The sequence below is a fragment of the Eptesicus fuscus genome, chromosome 1 (genome assembly GCF_027574615.1).
Source record: "Eptesicus fuscus isolate TK198812 chromosome 1, DD_ASM_mEF_20220401, whole genome shotgun sequence".
In the NCBI taxonomy this organism is placed as follows: domain Eukaryota; kingdom Metazoa; phylum Chordata; class Mammalia; order Chiroptera; family Vespertilionidae; genus Eptesicus; species Eptesicus fuscus.
In genome coordinates, this window is record NC_072473.1 from 113,650,416 (window position 1) to 113,672,581 (window position 22,166).

A 22,166-nucleotide genomic window follows, 5' to 3' on the forward strand; every position below is an offset into this window, starting at 1 on the left:
CTGCCTTCCTGATTGCCCCTAACCGCTTCTGCCTGCCAGCCTGATCACCCCCTAACCACTCTGCTGCCAGCTGTTTGCCCCCAACTTCCCTCCTCTGCCGGCCTGGTCACCCCTAACTGCCCTCTCCTGCAGGGCTGATCACCTCCAACTGCCCTCCCTTGCAGGCCGGGTGCCTCCCAACTGCCCTCTCCTGCTGGCCATCTTGTGGTGGCCATCTTGTGTCCACATGGGGGCAGGATCTTTGACCACATGGGGGCAGCTATATTGTGTGTTGCAGTGATGATCAATCTGCATAGTACTCTTTTATTAGATAGGATAGAGGCCTGGTACAGGGGTGGGGGCCAGCTGGTTTGCCCTGAAGGGTGTCCCTGATCAGGGTGGGGTACCCTTGGGGCATGGGGTGGCCTGAGCGAGGGGCCTGTGGTCGTTTTCAGGCGGGCCACGCCCCCTGGCAACCCATGCAGAGGCCCTGGTATCTGGAATTTATTTTCCTTCTACAATTGAAACTTTGTAGCCTGGAGCAAAGCCAAGCCTGGGGCTCCCTCGAGGCCCACAGCCATTTGTGTTGGGGTTATAATTGAAACTTTGTAGCCTTAAGTGAGTGAGCCTGGCCAGGGTGTGCAGAAAGCTTTGCTTCCCCTGTTGCCGGCGGCAACCCTGGCCTGCTCTCTCAAGCTCCATTCTGCTGCCATTTGTTTGAATTTGTTTACCTTCTGTAATTGAAACTTTGTAGCTTGAGTGGAGGCTTAGGCCTGGCAAAGGCAGGTGGAAACCTTGGCTACCTCTGTTACCTAGGAAACCTTGCTCTCTGTGGCTGTAGCCATCTTGGTTTGGGTTAATTTGCATAATTTGGATGGTGGGCGTGGCTTGTGGGTATGTCAGAGGTATGGTCAATTTGCATATTTGTCTATTATAAGATAGGATTTTTAATCAGTATTATTACTAATATTATTTTACATTTTTAAAGTTTCATTTTATTTTCTCTTTATTTTATTTTGGGATTCATGTTCTACATTCTATTTTCATTTTTCCTTTAGCATCATTTTATTCTATTTCAGCTTTACCTTTATGCCAACACTCTCTTTTGTTGTCCTGTTTCTCTTACCCTATTCCTGCTTTAGATTTTCCCTATTCCTTCTTTTTACCCCATTAAAAATTCATCCTACTTATATATCTAATTTCCGATCCCCTGCTCCAAGTCCATGCACACTTCTCAGAGGCAGAAACACTTCCTAACTCATTCTGTGAGGCCAGCATTACCATGGTATCAAAGCTTGAAAAAGACACTATAAGAAAACTAAAAACAATATCCCTTATGAACACCGATGCAAAAATCCTGAATAAAATACTAGCAAGTTGAATTCACCATATATATATATGGTGAAGCCAATCATATATATTATATTATACGGGGGGTGGGGGAATGTTCCCTCAGCCCAGCCTGCACCCTCTGCACCCTCTCCAATTGGGGACCCTTGGGGGATGTCCGACTGTCCCTGTGGGATCGGGCCTAAACCAGTGGTCAGACATCCCTCTTGCAATCTGGATGGCTGGCTCCTAACCACTCACCTGCCTGCCGGTCTGATCGCCCCTCACTGCCTCTGCCTGCCTGCCTGATTACCCTTAACTGCCCTCCCTTGCCAGCCTGATCTCGCCCCCAACTGCTCTCCCCTGGCGTCCTGATCTCACCCCCAACTGCCTCTGCCTGCCTGATCACCCCTAACTGACCTCCCTTACTGGCCTGATCTCACCCCTAACTGCCTTCCCCTGCTGGCCTGATCTCACCTCCAACTGCCCTCCCCTCTGGCCTGGTTGCCCCCAACTGCCCTCTCCTGCTGGCTTGATCTCACCTCCAACTGCTCTCCCCTGCCAGCCTGATTGCCCCTAACTGCCTCTGCCTGCCTGATCACCCCTAACTGCCCTCCCCTGCCGGCCTGATCACCCCTAACTGCCTCTGCCTCCATGGATTTGTCCGGAAGGAAGTTGGACATCCGGAAGATGGCTGGTTGACCCGGTCTAATTAGCATGTTACCATTTTATTAGTATAGATAGATTATATAGGATAGGAATGCTTAAATGATGGGGGGAGCCTTTTTCATCAGGAGGAGATGCTCTTGGCAGACAAAAATACATAATCCCTATATCTGGACTGATAGCCAGCCATATGCACTCTTCTGCCAAACCGGTCATTAAGAAATTGAACCGCTTTCTTACACCTTACACCAAACAGCTGTTGCCCTTAAAACCCCTCCTCAGCCCCCACCTTAGGTTCCACCTTCGCAGTTCACCCAGATTAGGTTTTGATTGGTCAGTTTCTATACCAGTCAGGGTCAAAAGCTCTGCCTCCTAGGCAGTCATTGGCTCCTCACAGTTTACCCAGATTTGGTTCTGATTGGTCTGTTTCTATGCCAGTCAGCATCTCCAGGCCTATCAATGGGCCTGATCAGAGAGGCGGGGCTGATCAGCAGCCCCCATGGAAGCCTGGAGAGAAAGAGAGGTGTGCTGCTGGCCAGGCCAGGAGTGAAAGAGAGAGGCAAGTGCTGATCAACAGCTGCCACGAAGGCTATGGATCAGACCCTGACTCTCTCTCCCTGGGCCTCTCTCCAGGCCTGATCCGCAGCCCCCTTGGAAACAGCCTAAGTTCCCATCAGCAGATGAGTGTATTAAAAATCATGGTGCATCTACACAATGGAATGCTATGCTGCTGTAAAAAGGAAGGAACTCTTATATTTTCAACAGCATGGATGGACCTGGAGATCATTATGCTAAGCAAAATAAGTCAGTCAGAGAAAGATAAATATCATATGTTCTCACTCATTTGTGGAATATAATGAACAACATAAACGGATGAACAAAAACAGAGCCAGAGCCAGAGAAGCATCAATCAGACTGTCACACCTCAGAGGGAAGGCAGGGGAGGGTGGGGGGAAGGGGGAGAGAACAACCAAAAGACTTGTATGCATGCATATAAGCATAACCAATGGACACAGACACTAGGGGGGTGAGAGCACGAGTGGAGGGGGGGTCTGGGGGGTAATGGGGGGATAAGGACATATATGTAATACCTTAATCAATAAAGAAAAATAAAGTTTGTCTCAGGTTTCTGCCCCTTCCCTCACCTTCCTGCCATCCTCATTACAGGCTTTAATGCAGATCTGGGCCTTCCTGCATTGGAAACATAGGGTAGTAATGGTGTGAGAATGGGTGTGGTCTGGCCACCCCTCTCCATCCTTACACTGGCCTGTGGCTGTGGCCCTGGCCACAGCATCATGCTGTGTCACAGTTGTCTTTACTGCCAGGCCTCCATGGGGTTCTCTTCTCTGCTCCACCTCCTCATCCTAGCTGAACTGACCCCAAGTGGTCCTTAGAGGAATACAGATGACTGGTTTGTGATGTTTATGGCTCCTCTAGTTGGAAAGGGTCACATTTGCCTCATTTCCAAGACAGCACAAAAAAGTGGGACCAAAACATATGACTATGTTGTGCTATGTGCCCAGCTACAGTAGTGGAAATGACTGGCTGACACTGAATTGCCACAAACTCTCCCCTGGGTCCTCCGTGCTAATTTACAAGCACACTGGCTGGTCAAGAGCTGGATCCACTCTATTGCCCTCATTAGCCCGATTAAAGGGATCCTGTGTTCTGGGATGTTACATTTATTTCCCAGCCTCTGCAAATGTGTAGATTATGCTTTCTATTCTGTTTATGAATTTTCTATTATTTTCTCTGCCTCCTCCCTCTACCCATAGCAGGGCCTGAGTATAAGGGAGACAGACAATGGAAGATGAGGGCCACTCCATCAAGGGCTGTTCAGCCTTGTCCCTCTACTCATCTGTGGTGCCAGGATGCTGCATTGCACATTTTGGGGTGGGGTGGCACCTATGTACAACATGATGGGTGCTGTGACTGCATATTTGTGTCCCCCTAAATACATATGTTAAAACTATAGTCCCAAAAGTCATGATATTAGGAGGTGGGGCCTTTGGGAAGTGAGTAGGTCATGAGGGTGGAGCCCTCATGGTGGGATTAGTGCCCTTGTAAGAAGAAGCTGGAGTTTGCTTCTTGTCCATCTCCCTCTAGTCTCCAACATGTAAGGATACAATGAGAAGGCCTGAACTGCAAGCACCTTGATCTTGGGCTTCTGTGAAATATCAGTGTTTATTGTTTAAGCCCATGGTCGGCAAACTGCAGCTCACGAGCCACATGCGGCTCTTTGGCCCCTTGAGTGTGGCTCTTCCACAAAATACCACGGCCTGGGCGAGTCTATTTTGAAGAAGTGGCATTAGAAGAAGTTTAAGTTTAAAAAATTTGGCTCTCAAAAGAAATTTCAATCATTGTACTGTTGATATTTGGCTCTGTTGACTAATGAGTTTGCCGATCACTGTTTTAAGCTGACTTATCTGTAGTATTTCTGTTAGAGAAGCCTGAACTAAGACAATAGGCCACCCCAACCCAGTGGCCTTTGCAGCTGCCAGACTGACTATGCCTGGTTCTGATTTTTAAATGAGCCCCTCTGGAGTTTGGGTTCTCAACCAGAACCTGAGAAGGGGGTGGCAGCAGAGCATTGGTCTCCATTTCAAGATTCTTCTCTAATGTGCCATTTGGTTAAATGTCTCTCAGAAGCTCTTGGTCTGTCCCACGGTCAGCAAAGCCCACAAGTGGGTAATGCTTCCAAGCTCACTCTTGACCAAGGGTGACTGTGAAACAAATTGAAGTCTGACAGAGTCAAAGATCTCACTCTCAGTTTGACTTGATTCTGTGTGATTTGACAAACATTTACTAAAGGAGCCACTGCTCTGGGCTAAGCCTGGTGGCACTACCAGGTACAAAGATAAGTCTTCGTTCCTGTCCTCAGGGACCTTGCAGTTGAGTTAGAGAGATGGGTAGGAGGGGCAGAGACCATTTCAGTCCAGCATAATAAGAACACTGACTAAGTTAGACCTCTTCACAAAGAGGTAATTCCTGGCCAGGCATTTAAAGGCTCAATCGTTTTTCCAGGTGGACAAAATGAGGAGGGTGACTCTGGGTTATAGAACATGAGCAAAGGTATAAAAGCAAGAGTAGCCATGTGAGTTTGGGGACCTGCAGCTGTTTCAGCATACTTGTTTTACTTTTGCCTCCCAGTGCCTGGCACCTAGCTGGTGCTTAGGAGATGTTGGGTGAATGATTGCTCCTCCTTGATCCTGGGGTATTGTATGCATCTGTGGGAGTTCTGGTCCCATGACCCCTGCTAGACTGCAAGCTGGTTGAAGGTGGGTCTGTGAGAGAAATGAACACAGGGGGACACAGAAGGTTGGGCAATGAGCTGGTCTAGAATGCAGGTTTCCTCACCCCCTAGCCAGTGCTCTTTTCACTGCGCCTACTTTTTTCTCAGTTCATACCCATCTCTCCCTTCCCTGAGCCCCTTTCAGCATTTTGAGTCAGAGCCATGCCTTCTCACACTATTCCTTACCTCTCTTGGGTTGTACATGAGCTCTTTCCAGTGTGCTCCGCTTGTCTCTCCAACTGGACTGTCAGCGCCTTCAAGACAGAGACTGGGACCTTTTCTCTTCTGTGCTCTATACAGTGAGTGATAAGTGTGCAAAAAGGGGAAAGAAGCCAGAGTTGAAGAAATGCAGAAAAGGTCATATTTCCCTCCCCCCCACTCTCTTTCTCTCCCTCCACAAGAGCTCTTTGGTCTCATTTTTCAAGGGCTGGTTTACTCAAACTTAGGGATTGAAAACCTCTCTATGTACACACCTCTGGCCCTGTCCACACCATGTGCAGGGAAATCCAACATGACCTCTCTTGGGGAGTGTGCTGCCAAGAAAGAGGAGGAAAATGGGCACAAACATAGCAGAAAGGTGGATCTCTTATTTTGTGAAGTAAATGTGTTCCTGAAATGTGTGTGGGAGTGGAATCCTGTATTTAATACATTGGGGAAAAACATCACTAATTGAGGAAATCCTATGATGAAAAATTTTAAGCTAATGATATTGAATTTTTAAATTTCATTTTTCCATAGTATCTTTTGTTTATTAGAGTCTAGATCTATTCAATTACCAATTATCTAAGAAAAATCCACCCATCCCAGCAAATACCAACACAGAGGAAAGTAAACACACTAATTTACAAAAAGGAATACATGTATTTTACATGCAATAACTTATTTTTCCAAGGGAGGAATCACACCCTAACAGACCCATTGTGTTATACTAGGACTAGAAGCTGTGTACAAATAAAAGTAGTTTTCTTCACTGTTGTAGTCCAACAGATGGTTCTAGAAATGTAGTTTAGATTTCTATTTAAATCTCATTGGGGCCTACTACCTGGTTTCTCCTGTGGAATCCACAGAGTATATATAGTACATCAGATATACTATATTTAGATCTTACTATTGCCATTTTGTAAGTGACCTTGGTCAAGCGACTTTTCATGCTCTCAGTATATGGCTACAAAAATAGGGACAATCATAGCAACTACCTCATAGGGTTGTGATGCAGATGATATGGGATACTGAATCTCAAGAGTGTGGATCAATTGAACTAGGTGAAGTTGGGACTGTGAGAGAGGGGAGTATTCCCTCTTTAAGGTGACCCTAATGCATAGTTCCATTACCCTAGGGGGTGACTTCTCCCCATCATGCATCTAACAGTATAAACAATTTTACCCATGTGAAGGCAGGTAAGGGGAGGTAGGGCACATGTAGGTTTTGACAGGCCATTGACAGATTCTCCCATGATACTACTCTGGGCAAGGTGTCCTCCAGGGCTGGATGACAGTCTTAATCATAACTGTAAGTGAGAGCTTGCTTGGGTAGCTCATGAGCTCAAAATAGAATGGTAGAGACACCACTGACATGCAAACCTGGAAGACTTCTGTAGCAGGTGATGATGATCTCCCTCCCTCCCCCATCTCAGCCTCCTCCTCGAGGTCACCTGCGGCTGCAGGAGAGGTCTCTTTCCAGCAGGCCCATGCTTCTCATCTCCAGTGCCTGCATCTTCTCTGCCAGAGAGAGGGCTTTCTCCAGCACTGGGGAGCTAGCCAGCCACACACAGAAACCCGATCCCAGGGCAGCTTTCAATGATGGGGAATGGAAATCAGTGGAGAAATGCCCTAGCTCCCCACCCCCACCTCAGCCAAGCAATCCAGAAGGACATTTCTGAGGAGTGTCCCCACAGTGTCTCAGCCAGTCCCCTTCAGGATGGAGCCCTTGCTGCCCCCTGGCCACCTGCTGTTTAACGCCCTCTTCTTTGTTTTTTCTCCCCTTTCTCCCTTTTGCTACTTCCACACGTGTGCCTCACTTGAGCACCTCCAATAAACTACCTAAACCCGAGTCCATGTCTCTGGGTCTGCTTTTGAGGGGACTCAAACTAAAACACGTTTTCTATCTTCTATAGTTTGCACAAGAGCCAGGTGAATGGGAAACAGGACCGTGAGAAAGACTCATTACAAAAGAAATGGAATAAGCCTACCGGACATCTGTTTTCAAAGCACTGTCTTTCACCTACATCATTGTTATTCAAAGCCCAGAGGAGCAGCTAGGGCATCACCTGAGAGCTTGTGAGAAATGCAGACCCAACCCAAGCTGACTAACTCAAATCTGCATTTTAACAAGATCTCCAAGTGGATGTGTGCACGGTACTGTTTGAGAAGTCCTGCCCTACATTATCTTCCTGGGCTTGTAGTGGGTTTAATAGTGTCCCCCTCACCCCGCCACCCCCCACCCCCGTAATTCATGTCCCTCCAGTACTTCAGCATGTGGCCTTATTTATTTATTGGTTTCAGAGAGAAAAGGAGAAGGAAAGAGAGACACATCAATGATGAGAGAGAATCGCCTCTTGCACACTCCACACTGGAGATCGAGCCCACAACCTGGGCATATGCCCTGACCAGGATTTGAACCCTGACTTCCTGGTTCATAGGTTGATGCTCAACCACTGAACTACACTGACTGGGCCAGAATGCGGCTTTACTTAGACATAGGGTCTTTGCAGGTATAATTAGTTAAGAGGAGGTCACATTGAGCAGTGTGGGCCCTACATTCAATGACTGGTGTCCTTACAAGAAGAGGACTCACAGAGACACACAGAGAGAAGAAGACCATGTGGAAAAGATTGGAGTTATGCTGCCATAAGCCAAGGAACACCAGGAGCCACCTGGAGCTGGAAGAGGCAAGGAAGGATCCTCCACACAACCTTCAGAGGAAGTGTGGCCCTGCAGATACTTTGGTTTTGAACTTCTAGCCTCCAGACTGTGAGAGAATACATTTCTGTTGTTTTAAGCCACCAAGTTTATGGTACTTTGATATGATGGCCCTAGGAAACTAATATACGGTATTATTATTCCCAATTTCTCAGCCACAATAGTGGCAAAGCCAGGACTTGATCTGGGCACAGTTTGTGTTGCTGATTCAACACCCCTCAATAGGTGCCAGGCCCAGGAGATCTCTGGCAGCATTTCCAGGGCCCTGTTATTAGTGCTACCCTGCTTCTCGATGTTATCCAGGTCATGGAGGCAGGTGCAGGGACACATTGCTCAGGTGAGCAGATGACACAAGGCTGGGAGGGTTGGTTAATATACTGAATTGAGACTCAGCAAGATATAGATAGATTAGAACAAGGACCCCATAACATTAGATGATGGAACTACACAGGGATGAGGGGAAAGCTCCACACTTAGGTTTCAAAGAGCAACCACACAGAAGCAGGGCAGGGGAAGCTAGCTTGACAGATGTTCTGATGGCAACAAAACTTGGGGCTGGTGGGTGAGTAGGTTGAGTGACGTCAAGTTCAACTGGAGCTGAGAACATGAAACAGCGACAAAGGAAAATAGCCTTCAGCCGCATCAATAGAAATGGCATGCCCCCAATAAGCAGTGACAGCATACTTAGTTTATACATTGAGCTGCTTTTGCCACCCAGGAGGACTAGGTCAAGGGGAACCATTTTTATTTTTATATTTTATTTTTTTAATCTTCACCTAAGGATATGTTTTCATTGATTTTTAAAGAGAGGGGTAGGGGAGGGAGAGAGAGAGAGGGAAAACATTGCTGTAAGAGAGAAACATCAGTCGACTACCTTCCGTACACACCCCGATAGGGAATGGGACCCACAACCTGGGTATGTGCCGCACAGGGACTTGAACACACGACCTTCCAGTATACAGAACGATGCTCCAACCAACTGAAGATTGGTGAAGATTCAAAAATGAAACAATGATAATAGCTGCCATTTACTGTTTCCTGTGTACCAGATACAGGACTAGGTGAGGTGCGTAAGATAGACACTGTCCCTTTTCTTAGGGATCTTACAGCCTACTGGGCAAAGACAGGCAGTATACCCCAAGGCAGAGAAATCCATGTATTTATTAGAATAACTACAAGTGCTGCAAAGGAGCGCAGGGCGCTATGAAAGGACTTACACACAGAACTTGACCCAGACAGGGGCGCAGAGAAGGTTACCTTGAGGAAGCAGCATTTTCATCTTTGAGCCAAAGATGCAGGGTGACTAAGTGTTGCCAAGGGAACAATGGCATCTTTTAAACAAAGGGCAGTAGGTTCAAAGGCCCTGGGGTGCATTTGAAGAGGAGGGAGAAGAGTTGTATTAAAGGATGTGACTTGGTTAGATGAGGGTCTTGGAGACATTGTTTTGGCTATGTTGTGAGGGGCAAGAATGGGTGCTGGGAGACCGGTCAGGAGGGGTCCATGGTCATAGCCTCTTGTGTCAATTTGCTATTGCCGCTGTAACAAAGTACTGTAGTGCCCCCCGCCGCCCCGCTTATCTGTGGAGCATATATTCCAAGACCCCCAGTGGATGCCTAAAACCACGGCTAGTATTAAACTCTATATATACTATGCTTTTTCATGTACATACATACATACAGACACACCTTTTCACTTACAGGAAGTACATTACAGCTTCTCTTTGTTATAGCCAAGTCACCAGCATCACTACTTTTGTGTTTGGGGGCCATTATTAAGTAAAATAAAGATTACTTGAACACAAACACTGCGATATCACTACAGTTGATCTGATAACCCTGATGGCTACTGACTAACGGGTCGGGGAGTGTATACAGTGTGGATTCTGGACAAAGGGATGATTCACATCCTGGGCAGAATAGAGCCAGACTGCGTGATAGTCATCTCACTACTCAGGAAGGCACACAATTTAAAACTTATTTTTTCTTTCTGGAAATTTTTATTTAATATTTTCAGACCTTGGTTGACAGTGGGTAACTGAAACAGTGGAATATGAAACCACAGATAAGCCATAAACTTAGTGGCTTAAAACAACACAAATGTATCCTTTTATAATTGTGGAGGTCAGAAGTCCAAAATGGGTCTCACTGGGCTAAAACCAAGATGTCAGCAGGGCTGTGTTCCTTCTGGAGGCCTATTTTGGCTTCTAGAGGTACCCACATTCCTTGGCTCATGACACCTTCCCATCTTCAAAGCCAGCAATGGCCTATCAAGTCTTTCTCGTGCCCCATCATGCTGACTCTGACTCTCCTGCCTCCCTCTTTCACTTATAAGGACCCTCCTGATTATATTGAGTCCATGCTCATTATCTGGGATAATGCCTAAATCTCCCTGTTTTAAGTCAGATTAGTAACCAAAAAGTCCCCCTTGCCACATAACATGATACATTCACAGGTTATAGGTATTAAGATGTGAGCATCTTTGGGGGGCATTGTTCTGCCACCCATACACCCCGATTTAAATACATTACCACATTTACTCCTCCCCCAAGAGATTGGTATTATTAGTCCCTTTTTTTCACTTTTTTAAAAATTTAGGTATTATATGTGTACATATCTTACCATTGTCCCCCCCATCCCACGCCCATACATGCCCTCACCCCCCAGAGTTTTGTGTCCATTGGTTATGCTTATATGCATGCATACAAGTCCTTTGATTGATCTCTTATCTCCCCCACCTCTCCCTATCTTTCCCCCTGTAACTTGACAGTCTGTTTGATGCTTTATTGTCTCTGTATCTATCTTTTTGTTCATCAGTTTATAATGTTCTTTATTATCCATAAATGAGTGAGATCATGTGGTATTTTTCTTTCATTGACTGGCTTATTTCACTTAGCATAATGCTCTCCAGTTCCATCCAGGTTGCTGCAAATGATAAAAAAAATATTTTTATTGATTTCAGAGAGGAAGAGAGATATATAAAAACATCAATGATGAGAATCATTGATCTGCTTCCTCCTGCATGCCCCACACTTTCGGATTGAGCCCGAAACCCAGGCATGTACCCTGACTGGGAATCAAACCATGACCTCCTGGTGCATAGGTCGATGCTCAATCACTGAGCCATGCCAGCTGGGCTATTAGTTCCTTTTTACAGATATGACACAGAGGCTGGGAAGTGGCAGAGTCCAGAATCAGCTTCCTGGCTACCTGACTGTGGATCCTGTGATCCCAGCCCTGCCCCATACTGCTTCTCCATGTGCTATGAAGACAATGTGGAGGGCACAGGCAAGCTGATTTCTAATGTGTTTCTGGCTATTCCTGTCATACAGGGCCAAGTTCTGGGTGACTCCAGAAGACAGAATCAGGTCAATAATCATGAGGAAGTACATTACAATTTTTAGTGACTCAGTGTTACATCTGGAAGGGATCTGAGAGGTCGGCTAGTCAGTTTTCTTCTAAGGAAACCAAGATCCAGAGAAAGGAAATAATTGAACCAAGGCCACACAGCTAATTAGTAGCCTAATAAAGAACTTTCTATTACAGTTCTCCCAATAATGGTATAGGTTGCAGCATTATGTGAGGGACTCCTTATCACTTGAGGGGTTTGATCATCTGATGGGGATCCCAGCACAGGCATTGCTGGCTATTGTGAAGGTTGTTAATAGCAATTTTTTTTTATTAACCATAAAATGCAAAAGTTTGTGAGTGGTTTACTTGTGTTAATAAGTTAGAACAGTTTTTTTAAATGTTGGTCATTTTAATTTTAAAATCGTTATTATTGAAAGTATTACATATGTCCCCTTTTTTCTCCCACTGACACCTTATAGCTTGGCCTGCCCCATACCCTAGGCCTCCAGCACCCTATTGTCTGTGTCCATGGGTTATGCATATATGCATACAAGTTCTTTTGGTTGATTTCTTCCCACCCACCCCCATCCACCCACCCCTGCCTTCCCTCTGAGATGTGACAGTCTGTTCCATGCTTCTATGTCTCTGGATCTATTTTGTTCAACAGTTTATTTTGTTCATTAGATTCTACATGAATGATGTCATGTGATACTTGTCTTTCTCCGCCTGGCTTATTTCACTTAACATAATACTCTCCAGGTCCCTCCATGCTATTAGAGCAGTTCTTTCTATAATAGTATTACTCTCACTCATTAGTTCTCTGGTGTGTGGTTTTTTATAAAAATTGGGTTTATTGTGACTTTACAAACATGGAGATGGTTCTCTCTTACTGATAGGCACATACATCTAGAACTTGGAGGATGCCACCTCTGCTCTCTAGGATTTCAGTTTATAATAAAGGTTGATGCTATAATGATAAAAAGAATGGCTTTATTAAGGCATAATTTACATACATTAAAAATCACCCTTTTATGTGTATAGTTCAAAGAATTTTAACAAATGTGTACAGTCATGTAATCACCACCACATTCAAGATAGGAAACATTTCCATCACCTCAAAAAATTCAAAAAGTTCTCTGCGCCTCCCCTTTCTTAAGTGTTTATTTTCAAATAACTATAGACTCACAAGAAGCTGCAAAAACAGTACAGAGAGGTCCCATGTGCCCTTCATGCAGCTGTCCCTAGAGCTAACATCTTACATAACTATAGCACAATATCAAAGCCAGTGAAATAACATGAGTGCAATACCATTAGCTGGACTGTATCCCTTCTGATTTCATGAAATTTTCCATGCACTCATTTGCGTGTATATCCTTGTGTGTACAGTCCTATGTGATTTTATCACATGTATGGTTTTTCATAACCACCACCATAAAGGAACTCCCTGGAGTTACTCTTTCAGGGTCACACCCATCCTCTCACCCCTCCCATCCCTGATCTCTGGCAGCCACTAATCTGTTTGTGTCCCTTTCCATAGGCATTATTGTTAAATGGTATCTTAAATCAGAAAATACATTTTTTTAATACATTCACATTGGGAAAATCCAAACTATCCAGGTATTTTGGAAAAATTATTTAAGACTCCTTTCTCATTTCAGCCCCTTTTCTGAAGACAATCTGTGTTAGGGTTTTCGGTAACCTAAGCTTCTGTCTATGCGGTTGCATACTGTAATGGCTAATTTTTAAAAAAATATATATTTTTATTGATTTCAGAGAGGAAGGGAGAAGGAGAGAGAGATAGAAACATTAATGATGAGAGACAATAATTGATCCACTCCTCCTGCACACCCTACACTGGAGATCGATCCCACAACCAGGGCATATGCCCTGACTGGGAATGGAACAATGTCCTATTGGTTCATAGTTTGATGCTCAACCACTGAGCTATGCCAGCTTGGCATGGCTAATTTTATAGATCAACTTGACTGGGACATAGGGCGCCCAGATTCAACATTATTTTTGGATGTGTCAGTGAGAGTGTTTCATTGGCATTTGAATAGGTGGACTCAATAAAGTAGATTGCCCTCCCCAATCTGGGTGGGCATCATCCAATCTGCTGAAGACCTATTTAGAACAAAAAGCAAAGGAAGAGACAGTTTGCTCCCTCCCTGCCTGCTTGCTTGAGCTAGACATCAGTCTTCTTCTGCCCTCAGATTGGGACTTAAACCATCTGCATCCCTAGTTCTCTGGCCTTCAGACTCAGACTAGAATTACATCACTGACTCTCTTGCATCTCCAGCTTGCAAATGGCAGATAATGGGAATGCCTAACCTCCATAATTGCAAGAACCATATAAATGTACATATCTATATATCTCCACTTCTATTTCTATATCTACATATTCTATTGGCTCTATTTCTCTGGAAAAGTCTAACATGCATACAGTACATACCTTACATGCATATGTAGCTACCTATAGAAAAAGATTGTTTTGTGTGTGTATGTGTTTAACATATATTGTATCATACATATTGTTCCACAGCTTGGTTCTTTTCATTTAACTATATACCTTGAATAACTCTCTATATCCACATATTCATGCCTCCTGCATTAAAAAAATCTCTGCATAGCATTTTGTATTATGGCTGCCCCATAACTTAAATAAATTAATCCCCTTCTGGTGGACATTTAGGTTGCTTTTGTTTTTTTTTTCTATTACAAGCAATGCTGCAATGACCAGATTTTGTGCACACACACAAGCACAAGCACTTCGAGAGAGGTGATATGCTTTCTAGAGTGGGAGAAAAGGGATGAATAAAGTTCAGGCTGACAGAGAATTGCCCCAAACACTGGAGTGGTAGTGGGTCCCCCATGTGAGTGTCATCTTGGGCTATTCATTCTGGAGGATGATAGCCACTGGGCTTGAAGATTTTGGCAGTGCCTTTTAGCCCCAGAATTCTGAGATCCTCTGACCCAGGCAAGGTCACATAATGGGACCAGAATTGTCTCTCCGGTCTACTAACTCCCAGGCCCAAACTCTCCTTAGCCAGCTCTTAGATTCCATGACATGAAGACCTAGGGGGCTCCTATTATTTGGGGGAAACCATGTATTGTTTTGATGAAGGCTCTTTTGACTTAATGTGCTCCAACCCCAGAGACACCACATGCCATACTCCTGCACAATAGATATGATAGAGCCAAGAAATCATCAAGCTCTTCTTCAGCAGCAGGGGTGGTGATGAATCCATTTTCTTCTAAGAAAACTAGGCCCAGAGCGGGGAACTAATTTACCCAAGGCCACACAGATAAATTAGTAGCCTAACAAAGAACTTTCTAACTGGAGGGTGTAGGGAGTGCCTTTCAGACCATTTGTGTTCCCTGGGAGCATGAATAGGCTGGGAATGTTGTAGCAAGTCACAGTGGACTTATTAGCTCTGTGTTAAACCCTTTGATCAGCCTTAGCTCCTGACCAGGGTGGGTCTTTAAAAAAACTTGGGAATGGTTATATTGCAATGCTCTGTCTGCCTGACTCGTACCATATATGTCAAGGGGAAAACTGTTGGCCAGTGCTGGCTCCATAACTACTTATTACCAAATCACCACTCCTTGGAGTCTCCATGCTGGTGAGAAAGGCAGTGGTAATTGAGGGAAGAAACAAGTACAAGAATTATTAGCATTTTATTTTTATTTTATTTTTTTTAAAATATATTTTATTGATTTTTTACAGAGAGGAAGGGAGAGGGATAGAAAGCTAGAAACATCAATGAGAGAGAAACATCGACCAGCTGCCTCCTGCACATCCCCCACTGGGGATGTGCCCGCAACCAAGGTACATGCCCTTGACCGGAATCGAACCTGGGACCTTTCAGTCCGCAGACCGACGCTCTATCCACTGAGCCAAACCGGTTTCGGCAGAATTATTAGCATTTTAAAAGCATTTTCTGCTCTCAGAGGGTTGTTCCCATCTCCTTATTGGCTCATCACACAGGTAAGAAGGGTAAGCTCTAAGTTTCATATTGTAGAGGTAGGGAAACTGAGGCCCACTGAAAGAGAGAGTAGTTTGCCTCAGGTCACGCATGCCTCAAATTGGCCAGAGAGCTGGTGCAGGCACACTTGTTTCCCAATTCCCAGCCAAAGGCTCTTGCCAATACATTTTACTGCCACCCCTCATCTGATTGCCAGGGCCTTGTGCTCAGAGCCCAGTCTCTTGTGTCCAACTCAGAAGAGACATTGCACTATGATCACTGCTCTGTCCTGCCCTTTATGGCCAGAAGCCATGAGGACCTCTGTGAAACTGGAAGAATGAGGAAGACAGTTCAGCCAACAGAATCCAGATGTGGATTGGGGCCCATGTGTGGAAACCCACAGACTGCCCTGACCAAGTGTGGAGCAAGTCTTCAGCCTGTTTAAACATGCAAGTGTCTGTATGTGTTGATGAGGGGGAAACTGCTGTGTGTGGTACTCATGGGAGTTTGTAGGGAATTTTAAGGAAAGCACTGGAGGAGAAAGGAAGGTACCCTGGGCAGGAGTCTGGTGGTAGGCAAACTGAAAAAGCAAGACAGCAGAAGTCTTGACTGAAGGGCCTAGAGCAGCCCTGTTGGCCAAAGCAGAAATTTCACATGAAGGAAAAGTTGGAAGTAAGATTGGGGTAGGAGATAGTTTTCCTCCAAGATGGCTACAAAACGATCTCCTACCCCACATATGCTTCTGCCAATGTGACTTCAAGATGCAGGGGCTATCTATGTTCCTCCCCCTCCCCTGAATCTTGGAAGGCTTGTGGCTATAGCAGAAGTAAAGCTAGGTGACTTTGGAAGCTAGGTCATAAAAGGAAATATGGCTTCCACTTTGCTTGCTGGAACACTCTTAAAAATTTTTTTTTCAATTACAGTTTACATTCCATATAATTTTGCATGAGTTTTATGTGTAGAGAATAGTGGTTAGACAATCATATACTTTACAAAGTGTTCCCCTGGAAATATCATAGGGAGCACTCACTCTTGAAGCCTTGCCCCCCACTATGCTGTGAGGAACTAACTCACATGGAGATATCACATGGAGAAAGAGATGCCTGGCTTGTTCCCAGCTGCTCCAGCCCCATCTTCACTCCCCCACAGTTCCAGCTCCGGGTACTCTCCGACTGCAGCCTTAGGAGGGACCCTGAGCCTGGGCTGCCCAACTGAGCCCTTCTCCAATTCCTGACCCACAGGAACCATGAGATGTAATAAAATGATTGCTGTTGTCATAAACCACTGAGGTTTAAGGTGATTTGTACACAGCAACAGACATATGAGGGTAGTGTTGTACAAAGTGCTCTGATTTGGGATTCAGGAGACCTGGGTTCCTGGGTCTACTCTTGCCAGTTACTTGCTATGTGGCCTTGGGCAGGAATCTTTTCCTCTCTGAGCCTCAATTTCTTTATTTGTATAAACAAGATGTTAGGATACAATGATTTAGAAAGCCCTTTCTAATTCTAAAAATTCTCTTGTGGTGATAAGCCTCTGAGAAGCTGGAGCTTTAATCATTGAGCAGAAGACAATGTGCTGAGAGGGGGTTCTAGAGATAAGAATGCGTGGATGAAGATGGAGCTGGGGAATCACTGAGGTGAGGAGAAACCCCCAAAGGAGATATCCAACAAGAGGAGGGAGTGGGGGTTGGGTAAGTCAGAGGCAGGCAGTCTACTGGCCAGGAGCAGAGGAAAAGCTTCAAGGGTACCAAAGAAGTTCTTCTGTTTGGAGAAAGGACCCCTCCAAGCCTTTCTATGCCACACCCATCCATCCCTGTCTGCCTGAAGGACCATTTGTTTTTGAATCTCTGCTCTATCTCCCTGGTGGGAGAAATCCACAGGCTCACCACTTTGCTCAACTGGAACTTAGATTCACTTGGTGCCCTTTGCTCGGATGTCAGGGTCTTGAGCAGTATCCACCAAAGGTAGCCAAGCACAGGGGGAAAGCCAGGCCAAATGCTTTTGGTGACTTCCTTTGGACCCGTTATGTTTCTACCAGGGATACCTGACCTGGGCCCTGTTATAGAGTCTTTAGCTGTGGAGAATTTGGGTTATATGATGCTCCCACTGCAATGGAACCTCCTCTCTGCCATTTCTGTGAAGTAGAGATAGCCCTAGCTCTTGGCTTGGGATGGTCACTTAGGAAAACAATGGGCAGGTTGGTGCCAGTGGAGATGGGGTAGGTTTGCTTCTTAGCAACAAAGGGAGCATTTGAATGGAAAAGAAGCCCCGGGGCCTTCTAGGATGTGTCAGTTGGTTATTTCTCTCTGCTCTTAGACAGACTACAGGCACTATTTTGCCTATATCCTGTGGCTAACACCTCCTCCAGTGTGAAAAGGGGCTACATTTCTGCATCCCTTGAGTGGAGGAGCTGGCATTTTCCACATTAACCCTGGCAAAGGCTCACAAGCTATTCATAGAGTTGCAGAAACTGGAAGGCTGCAGCTGGGGAGGAGTACGAAGGTAGGAAGGAGAGTGTTGGCAGAGTAGAACCATTGGAAATGGGCTCCACTGTCCAGCCAGGGCTGAACACTATCTTCTCTAGAGGGAGATCAAGGACAGAGCTAAAGCCTATTTGCAGCCTCCTCCCTTCCACATCCTCACATTTACTGAGCCCTTAGGATGAGCCAGGCACTGTTCTCAGCCTTCTCCATGGATTACCTCACTTAATCCTTCACAACAGCCCTATGAGGTAGGTCTATTATTATCTCTATTTTAGAGATTAAATAATAATACTTTAAAAAACTCTGAGGTACATAGAAGTTAACTAAGCTAGTAAGTTGCTCAGCCAGGATTATGAACCCAGACAGTTTGGCTCAAGAGGGCCACACCTATTTACTAGGCATTACTGCCTGTCACACAACAGCCTGGTCACATTGTCCCAACCTCTGGGGCTGCCCTCTGAAGGGTCCCTTCAAGGCTTGCCCTCTTGGGGCCTACCTCATGCTTCAAATATGATAACAGCCACTAATTTACTGAGTACTTAGAATGCACTTTACATGGCTTATCTATCTATATAAAAGGCTAATATGCTAAGTGTCAGACTGTCCAACCAGTTGCTATGATGTGCACTGACCGCCAGGGGGCAGACACTCAATGCAGGAGCTGCCATGAAGTGCACTGGCCATTTACAGAGTAACAGCAGTGCGGACCTTGCGCTGACAAAGCAACATTCAGCTTCCCCCAAGTGGGACACAGACCACGCTACCATCCTAGAGCGACAGGCTACCAAATCGCAGCTGATGCTACCATGGTGCAACATGTAGCCCACATCCCAGCCCATCCCAGAAATGGTGGCTATGGGCGCTGGGTAATGACATCACATAGTAATGCCTGGCTTCTTCTCCCTAGCAACTAGCCTCCTTGGAGTTTCTTCAGCCCAGGAACACGACTTGCTTTATAGCCAGGTGCAAATATTTTACACTTTAACCAAATGTTTGTGAAGCATTTTCCCGTGCCTCATCTCATTTGATCCTCACAGAAGTCCTGGAGTAGGTAGATAGGAGACTCGGTGGAATCCTACTTTCTTTTCATTAGCCAGAAAATGGAGATTTAGAAAGTTTAGAAACTTGACCCAACTGAAAAGAAGTAAGAAATGGTTGACCTTGAAAATGACTTCAGGTTTTTTCACTGCACAGAAAATAGTCAAACACCGCTGCAGTTAAATATTTTATCCTCTGTTCTCCCTGCATGATCTACAATAATAATCTGCTTTGTGTTGATATTTACTGCTGTGTTGCTGACAATACCTGAAAGAGAAGTTGGGGTGCTTCACTGGGCTGGAAAAAGTTTAGCTATATCAGAAAGCAGATATAATTAAGCAAGTTTATTCTCTCTATATAAAGGGCTAAGTTGACTCATGCATGCGCTATACATATAAAGCTCTGGCTGGCGCCAATCGCACCCCTGTGTTTCAATCTGTCATTGTCGATTGTGAATTTGGTTGACACTTCTATTATAGAGAAGGGCGAATAGTGATACTAAAATATTTCTTCTAATTAATTTCCTTTCAATGTGCACGAATCCGTGCACCGGGCCACAAGTTTATTATAATATTCACGACGACCCTATGGAATAGGCATTGTTGCTGTCTTCATTCTATAGATGAGGAAACTGAAACTCCAGAAGGTTTAATAACTACTTCAACATCAAGCTAGTAAGTAGCAGAGCCAAGATTTAAATTAGAACCCAAGTCTGTCTGATTTCAAAGCTCTAAGAACACATTTTACTTATTAATTAATTCATTCAACCAACCAAAATTTTTTAGACTATATGCCATATGCCAGACACTGTGCTTGGCACAAGTGGGTATAATGGTGGCAATATTTCTGATTCTATCCCTCCTCCAGCTTAGATTCTATCTCTCCTCCAGCTTAGCCTGCTCTGTAGAACTGCAGACTCATGAATCTAACTACCTGGTTGACATGACTATCTCAAACAGATATGTTCAAAACAGACTCTTCCTCCAAAGTTGCTTGCCCAAAGACTTCCTCAGGACTCTAAATGGCATCACCATTCATGCAGCTGCTCAAGACAAAAAGTTAGAGGCCATCTCAGTTCTTTCTTTCCTTCTCTCTGTACATCTAATCTATCAGCTTGTCTGGTTGGTTTTATCTCCAAACATATCCTAAGTCTTTTCACTTTTCTTCATCCCCTCTTTCCCCACCAATCCATTCTCCTTCACAATAGCCCTATGATATATGATGTCAGCATGTTCTTAAATCATCAGTCAAATAATTGCCTTTCCCTGGTTCCAACACTCCAGTGGATTCCTATGTGCTCATAACCCACAGGGCTCTGCCCCTGAACTGGCTCCTGTGCTGCCACGGGTCTCCTTCCCTTTCCCTGCATCCTAACCCATGCTCCTGCCCTATGTTCCTCTAATATGCTAAGCTCCTTTCTACCTTAGCTTTTACTCACATATCTCCCTCTGCCTGGAATGTTCTCCCCCACATCTCAATTTATTTATTTATTTTAAAATATATTTTTATTGATTTCCGAGAAGAAGGGAGAGGGAGAGAGAGATAGAAACATCAATGATGAGAGAGAGTTGTTTATTGGCTGCCTCTTGCATGCCCCCTACTGGGGATCGAGTCTGCAACCTGGGCATGTGCCCTTGACCATAATCGAACCCTTCAGTCTGCTCTATCTACTGAGCCAAACCAGCTAGGTCCCCCACATCTCAATTTAAATGTTACCTCCACAGAGAGGCCTCCAATACCCAGCTTCTATAACGTAGCCACTCTTCTCTCTGCATTTCTTTTTTTTTTTTTTAATTTCCTACATACCTGTTTCCCCCATCCACGAGAATAAAAGTTCCATGAGAGCAAGGAGCTGACTTCTCTTATTCATCAATTTATTCTCAGCATCTAAAACAGTAGCTGGCACATAGGTGTTCAATAAGTAAAGAGGCAGAAGTTAGTGGATACAGCAAGGAGGGGATACACAGGGTAGTGTACGATCCTTGGGTAATGACAAAGGAACAGAAGGCACTAAGAAACATGCTGGCCCTCCTCTGAGTATGAGACTAGGGAGGAGGAGGTGTGGGGTCCCCAAGTTTCCACTCACTAGCCAAGTCACTTCACTTTTCTGAGCTGTAGTTACCTCATTTAAAAATGGGAATAATGGTACTGTCACCTAACAGTGTTGTTGGGGTACTCTGCTCAAACCCTCTATGGCTTCCCATCTCCCTCTGCATAAAAGACAAGGTTACTACAGTGGCCTCCATGGTCCTGCACCTTCTGGTACCCCTCCTCCCACTTGCCCTCTGCCCTCATCTCTTACTACTCTTCCTCTCACTCCTCTCTGTTAGCCTTGCCAGCCTTCTCCGTGTTCAGGCCTCAGGGTCTTCACCCAGATATTCTCTTTGCCCAGAATATTCTTCCCCCAAATACCTTCAAAGGCTCACCCCTCACTTCCTTTGGGTCTAGTCTCAAATGTCCATCTCCTCAGTGAGACCTTCCATGGTCACCCCATTTGACACTGCACCCACCTTTCTGAGTACCCCTCTTCTCCCCCTTCTCTGTTTTGTTTTTCTCCATAACACTTCCCATAGGCTGGCAGACTCTATCATTTACTTATTTACTTTGTGTACCTGTGTCCTCCCCACTAGAGTGTAAGTTTCATAAGAGCAGGGAATTTAGCTGTCTTATTCACTGCCATCCCCACAGTCACTAAAACAGTGCCTGGCACTTAGTAGACAGTAAATATTTACTGAATGAATAAATGCACACATGAATGGAGTGCTGACATGGTGCCTGGTATATAAAAAGTGTTTGGTAAATGATAGTTGTTATTACTAATAACTATCTCTTTGTGTATCCATTCCCATGTCTGGAGCATAGCACAGAGCCCTGCACTCACTAGATGCTCAGTTAACATTTGTTGAAAGAGAAACCCTATGTGAGGTGCAAAGTCCCCTACCGGCCACAAGAGAAAACCAAAGGACATAGCTCTGAGTGCAGAGGAGGGGAGGCAGCACCACAGGCTGTTTCTAAAAAATAAATCTCCAGCCCTATACCCGCCATCCCCCCCAAAAGAGACCTCTAATGAGGGGTCTTAACCAAGGGTGATTCACACAAAGTAGCACCAGGAAGGCTACGTGGATCCTTAACTAGCACCCCTGGTCTTCT